Source organism: Crassostrea angulata, chromosome 8 (assembly GCF_025612915.1).
Source record: "Crassostrea angulata isolate pt1a10 chromosome 8, ASM2561291v2, whole genome shotgun sequence".
In the NCBI taxonomy this organism is placed as follows: domain Eukaryota; kingdom Metazoa; phylum Mollusca; class Bivalvia; order Ostreida; family Ostreidae; genus Magallana; species Magallana angulata.
The window spans coordinates 5,618,622-5,626,485 of NC_069118.1; positions in this window are offsets into that span (position 1 = coordinate 5,618,622).

Consider the following 7,864-nt stretch of genomic DNA (forward strand, 5'->3'; position numbering starts at 1 on the left):
AGGACCTAGTTTTCATAATGTACAGTGATTGAAAAAAGTTTTACAGTTATTGTCTTAGTTTACGGTCGCAACGGAATTCAGAGGTTGGAGTTCTATTCGCTCTTCACTATTCACTATTCGAATAGCGAAAAGAATTCTTTGGACAATTCACTATTCAAATTATCTTAAACATGCTAATAAACGTGAATTCAAAATCAACATAAACTTTGTTTTTTTTTTAAATCAAAAACAGTTCTATGGTAAAAACTATCACCGGCTGACGTGACCTGACATGGTCAGCTAGCCTGGCAAGAAGGTGTTCGTAAGACAATCTTAATTTTCTATTGCAATGGTAAAAATAAATGGACTTGCTAATACCCTGTATCCCATAGTTGGGCCTTCATATTTGGTCGGATTGGGGCTTCCATAAAGCTCAGTTGACCATCAAAAGAAAGCTAGCCTGGCCTGGCGAAAATTGGAAGTTTCAAATAATACAGTCAAAATGGGAATATCTTTTAAAAGGTGTGGCAAACACATTGAATCCCATATATGGGCCTTGATATATGGGGACCGTTCAATCGACTCTCAAAAGGAATTTGGGTTTACATGACTGCAAAAATAGGATATTTCGTGTAATGCAGTTAACGATCCTTCTGTTGTTATTCTTTAGACTTTTGAAATCATAATTCAGTACATGTTTTATGATATTTATATATTAATTAAGCACAGTAATCGTATAGTGGTCTAAAATCAATGCTAATACATCCTTTTGGGTCACAGTTCTAATTGACTTCTCTTCGAAGTCCATTGTTAAAGGTTAATTACAATTAAGAATCTTGCATCCGTTGACCGCTTTCCAAAGTCCAATCATCATCGAGAGTTTTATTCTTCCTGGTCATTCCGCTTACATCACATATTCAAACTACGTCAGTTGTCCTTTTCGGTCAATGACATTTAACATTGTTCACTATACACTTATCTCGTATCGAGTGCACAACAAGCTAATGACTAATTAACGTTTAGCAGAATACAATCATAAAATTATATTTCGTATATATATGGCTATCTGGTTACAAGTTGTAATAGGAACTTTAAAGGAGCTGTCTAAAACCCAGTATCGTATATCTAAGCCTTCCAATTTGGTGGATATGGGGCTTCTGAAAAGTCCAGTTGACCCTAAATAGGAATTGGGTTTACACGACCTTTTAAAGGCTTATTTATCCTGGCGAAAATAGGAATTTCTTATAATACAATTAAAACAGGAATATCTCTCAAGGGGCTGACTAACACCCTGTATCCCATATTTTGTCCTTCATGTTTGGTTGGAAATAATCCCATCAAAAATCCAGTCGACCCTTAAAAGGAATTGGGTTTACACAACCATTAACAGGCCTAGGTTTAGCTAGCTTGTCGAAATTAGGAAATTTTGTATTATAGTTATAATGAGAATATCTTTCAAGGGGCCGGCTTACAACCTATATCCTAAATTTGAGGCTTTAATATTTAATAAGGATAGGGCTCTAGCATAGTCCGATATACCTTAGAAAAGAATCGGGTTTACATGACTATTAACATGCTCAACTACTCTGGTGAAAATTAGAAATGTTGTATATCATAGTTATAATGGGAATACCTTCCAATGGGGCTGACTAAAACCTTGTTTCCCATATTTGGGCCTTCATATCTGTTACGGGTAGGGCCCCAGAAAAATCCAGTCGACTCTCAAAAGGAATTAGACTTACACGTTATAGGTTAAACTAGCCTGGCGAAAATAGGGAAATTCGTATAATACAATTGTGATGCGAAGATCTTTCAAGGGATTGGCTAACACCCTGTATCCCATATTTCGGATTCGTATTTTGTGGGTATAGGGTTCAGGACCGTCTAGGCGGCTGAAAGAAATTAGGTTTACACGACCACTAACATTAGCTTGACTGGAATTTTTTTTAATCGTTAAATAAGTTCTGATGGGAAGATCTTTCAAGGGAATCGCTGGTTTACATGTCCAGTGACAGGCTTAGATAGCCAATATAGAAAAGTTCATGTCAGGCAGTGATAAAAGGAATATTTTTCAAAAGGATGGCTAACACACTATATCCAATACTTGGGCTTTCATATTTGGTGGGTGTGGGGGAAAATCCATATGATCCTCAAAAGGAATTGGGTTTACACGATGATTAATAGTTTTATCTTGCCCGACGAAACTTTGAAATTTTATATAATCTCAAACGGAATTGGGGTTACACGACCATTCAGGCTTAGAATGCGTGGCAAAAATAGGACATTTTTTATAATACTATTGTGATGGTAAGATCTTTCAAGGGACTGGCTTATACACATGTACCCTGTATCCGATATATTGGCCTTTAGATTTTGCATAGGTGGGCCCTGGAAATGTTAAGTCAACCGCTAAAGGAGGTGGGTTTACACGACCACTTAAGGCTGAATTAGCCTACTGTAGGAAAATCTAATCGACCCTCAAAAGGAATTGGGTTTGACCATTGACACGCTTAGATAGCCTAGCGAAAATAGAAAATTTCGTATAATACAGTTGTAACAAGCATTCTGAGAGTATTGCATAAGCAATACACGTCCCCTACCGGTTTGTATTATTCTATGAAAGCTTCCAAGCACACAACTATTTCAGAGCTATTGTAAACGAGATGTCATGCTTTAAGGATGACGTTTACTCAGAATGAAAAAAAATTCCACTGATGATAATGAAAAACCAACTACTGTGTGTTGTAGACCTTACATGGTAGTGTTATTCTTCACTTTCAAATAAGTAGGTCAATGACCTACTTTTTGAGTTAATGGCCATTGAATATTTTTTGAAAATTTAAGAAAAATCCATAAAAAATTACTCTATGATTGAGATTTTTTTAATTCTGAAAATAATACAAATTGCTTAATTCTTTGACAAATGAAATACAGTTTATGAATGGCAGTGACATTAAATAGATACAAAGAATTAAGTTTTCATTCACAATTTTTTAGGGTATTCTAGTCCGAATTTCCTCTATCAGTTTTCAAATTACTACCCATTTTGATTCAATATAACAAAAAACTGAATGATGATAATGCTAAAAGATTTATAGTATTTAACTAAGTTTAATGACCTTTCTCTCCTAGCATAAAATTTATATGAGGTCAATGATCGAAATTTTGAGATATGGTGTCTTTTATCATTTTTAAGCATTTTTCAATATTTTTGTAGTGTGTGCCATACGATTATCTAAACGAAAAAGCAAGATAAAACCAACAGAAAACATGCAAAATTATGTTGACTAACAAATAAAATCTTAACTTTAAATACTATAGTACTATCAAAAATATTTCAGTGGAAAACAAAATCTGAAAAATTTAATCCGAATTTCCTCTGCTTTGCTAAAAGTCAAACTTTGTCAGAGCCTAATTCCATAATTTAGTAAAAATATCGATTGTCATGTCAATAATAGTTCTTTTCATAAATACTTTTTATATTTAAAACAAATTTTACTCATTAAATTGAACTTTTTAACAATCCGGATTTAAGAACTCAACCCCTGAGTAAACAACGTCCTTAATCCGAGATAAAAGAACAGAGGAAATTAAAACTATATAGTTGATATAGAAATTAAATACAAAATAGGTAAAATAATACTCTTCATTTCATCTCCTGTAATTTCGACAAGTCTATTCTGTATTCGCTGGTAAAAATTTGTGAAAACAATGCACTGTAATGCACAATATCATTTCTTACCGTCTTCTGTACCCCGAATCAAACCAAACAGTTAAACAGCCCAACCCGAAAACGAACCCGATTGTAATAATACAAAAAAACCCTGCCGATTAAATTTACAACACAATGCTTGTCACTATTTTACAGAATTTATTTTTTGTTAGAAATGATAAAAGGAATGGTACAAGTAACGCACGATATCATTACTGACTACATACTAGCCTCGTTTATTCAATACACACCGAACCCGATAACGAACCCGAACATTAAAAAATTGGAATATGAAAAATTACTTTTCTCGAAAATATGTCAATCAGACGCTACAAAAGTGTAAACTTGATCTGTAGTTTGACATTTTGAAGCTGTTCAAGAAGTTTCATATTATTCATCAAATGCATAAAGAAAAAAAGTGTGGAAAACTGAAGTGGGACAGACGGACTGACGGACTGACGGACGCAGAGGAAAGCTATAGTCCCCTCCGGTGAAACCGGTAGGGGACTAATAATACAAAAAACCCTGTCGATTAAATTTACAACACAATGCTTGATACTATTTTACAGAACTTATTTGTTTGTTAGAAACAATAAAAGGAATGGTCCAAGTAATGCACGATATTATTACTGACAACATACTTTCCTCGTTTATTTGATACACACCGAGCCCGATAACGAACCCGAACATTAAAAAATTGGAATATAAAAAATTAGTTTTCTTGAAAATATGTCAACCAGACGCTACAAAAGTGTAAACTTGATCTGTAGTTTGATATTTTGAAGCTGCTCGCAAGTTTCATATCATTCGTCCAACGCATAAAGAAAAAAACAGTGGAAAACTGAAGTGGGACAGACAGACGGACGGACGGACAGACGGACGGACGGACGGACGCAGAGGAAAGCTATAGTCCCCTCCGGTGAAACCGGTAGGGGACTAATAAGAATATCTTTCAAGGGACTGGCTAACACTCTGTATCCCATATTTTGGCTTACGTATTTGGTGGATATGTGGCCTCAGGACCGTCTAGTCGACCGTCAAAGGAAATTGGGTTTATACGTCCAGTAACAGGCTTAGATAGCCTGACACAAAAAGAAAATTTCGTGTTATGCAATTGTTAGAGGAATATCTTTAACTAACACACTAAATGCCATATTTTGGCGGTCATATTTGATCGGGATTGGGCTTACAAAAATTCCAGTTGACCCTCAGAAGGATTTGGTTTACACGACCATTAAGAGACTTGGCGAGTCTGGTTAAAATAGAAAAAAATTCGTATAATGCAGTTGTTATGGGGAAATTTATCAAGGGGTTGAATTGGCTTTAAGCCTGTAGTCTATATTTGGACCTTCATATTTGGTGGGGGCAGGGCCCCAGGAAAATGCAGTTGATCTTCAAAAGGAATTGGGTTTAAACAACCATTAACAAGTTATGTTAGCCTGTCAAAAAATAATGAAAATAATACAAAGTTGTGATGGCGTTATCTTTTCAGGGGCTGGCTAACACCCCGTATTTCCTATATCGACCTTTATATTTTGTGGGGATGAGGCCAAATTGAGTCCAGTCGACCCTCAAAAGGAATTTAGTGTACAGGATTATTAATATGCTCAGCTAGCCTGTCAAAATAAACGTAATTTTATACATTACAGGTGTGATGGGCAAAATTTTCAAGGGCTGGCTAACACCCTGTATCCAATAATTGGGTTTTTCTCTCTTCTTAGATGGTCAATTATATTAACATCTCTGTTAAATTATATCTTTATATAAAGTCTTCATGATACGTAAAAATCTGAAATATTTAAAGATTGGAAGCATAAAAAAATAATCAAAAAAATCTTCAAAATTCAACAAAAAAATTGAGGAAATGCGGGCTAAGCTATATTAATTTTAGTTACCAATTCCGATTTAGTAGTATAAGCTGATAGACATTCTGATATTCTATCATTTCATTGAAGAATAGAATCTTCATATCTTTAACAGATATCTACATAACTGCAAAGAACTACATTTATTTTTATCATCCTTTAACTTGAGAAAAAAAGGTAATGACCTTGACCTGACCTTTATGCTAAAAGAAGGAGGTCAAATTAATTAAATTGATAGAATCATTTGGTTATATGAACTGTTTTACTGTGTCAAAATTTCATGAATCTCTTATTATAAGAAGTATGTTTGATAGCGAGAAGACTCCTTCCTTAAAATGAATTGGGGTTTCACGACCATTAAAATGCTGACCTAGCCTGGTGAAAATAGGAAATTTTGTATAATACTGATATTATGGGATTATCTCTCAATTGGGCTGGCTAACACCCTTTATTCAATATTTTGGTCCTCAACAACTGGTGAAGATGGGGCCTTAGGAAAATCTAGTCGATCCTCAAAAGGAATTGGATTTACGTGACCATTAACACGAAAATTTCGAATAATACATTTGTAATGGTAATGTGGTATTTACGTCGGGCTCGGTGCTATTTATCAATACAGGGGCTCGTAACATAAAGCATGCTTAGATTTTGACTTAAGTAGGGTCATAAGTAGGACTTAGGCGGAATCTTAGGAGCTACATAAGTCCTACTTAAGTATGTCTTATACCGTAACATAAAGCAAACTTAGCAATGTCTTAGCTAAGTCATGTTTATGTTAAAAAGTAAAAACGTATTTTACATTTCTTTTGTCGAATTCGAATGTATTGGTTTTTATAGATACACGTGCATGACATCTTTGATATTAAATGGGGTAGATGTAAAGGTACAGACACAACATTCAAGATGGCATGAGTATATATACAAATGTGCCTAAAAAAAATTTAAAAGCTCAAAGCGATTGGATCTCGGACAATATTTTCAGTCTATTGTTGTTGCTTGTTTGCTTTGACGAATATTCACTATTTTAGTCGTTCTCGAAGACTGCCTGTGGCGTAGAACTTGATGTAATTATATAATGGATTTCTTTTTATCTTTTGTTCTATCTCTTACCTCACCAATAAAGCAATTTACATAATCTGGGTATAATTCCTTCATTAAGTCGATATATTGTAATGAGGCAGTCGTCGTCTTTAAAATCGCTAAGGGGTTTTCTGTCGTTGAACATCCTTCTTTTAGTTTCTCAAGTTTCGCGAGTTTATATATGCAGTTACTTCTTGTAAACCGACCATTACGTGTTAACAACCTATTCAGCAGTCCACTTGCATACTACCGGTATATGGAAAATGTGACAAATTATTACGACCACTATTGATATTTATACCCCCGCTCCGAAGGAGAGGGGGTATACTGTTTTACCCTTGTGTGTCTGTCTGTCTGTCTGTCCGTCTGTCTGTCCGTCCGTAACAAAAATTTCTGTCGCATTTATCTCAGCAACTATTTATCGAAGATGCTTGAAATTTTTACACAGTGTTTTTAAGGCATGCCATATCGTGGGATATATTTTTGTACCAATCGGACGTCAACTTCCTGTTAAATGACGACTTTGCTTATTTTTTAACCAAAATTTTTTAAACAAATTTTCGTCAAAGATTTCTCAGCAACCATTTATTGCAGATGCTTGAAATTTTTACACAATATTTGTATAGGCATGCCATATCGTGGGATATATTTTTGTACCAATCAGACGTCAACTTCCTGTTAAATGACGACTTTGTTTATTTTTAGCAAAAATTTTCAAACAAATTTTTGTCAAAGAATTCTCAGCAACTGTTTATCGCAGATGCTTGAAATTTTTACACAGTGTTTTTAAGGCATGCCATATCGTGGGATTTATTTTTGTACCAATCGGACGTCAACTTCCTGTTAAATGAGTTCTTTGTTTATTTTAGCCAAAATTTTCAAACAAATTTTCCTCAAAGATTTCTCAGCAGCTATTTATCGCAGATGCTTGAAATTTTAACACACTATTTGTTCAGGCATGCCATATTGTGGGATTTATTTCTGTACCAATCGGATGCCAGCTTTCTGTTAAATGTCGACTTTGCTTATTTTGCATATTCACATCAGAGCGGGGGTATCACTAGTGAGCATTGGCTCACAGATATCTTGTTATATCAATCAAATAAAAAAAAATGATATTGGTGAATATTAAGATATTCATTCTGTGTAAATATCATCAAGTGATTAATACTCTGTAATCATAAACTGAATTTAAATAATTAATAACAATAAATCTTCTAAATGCGTG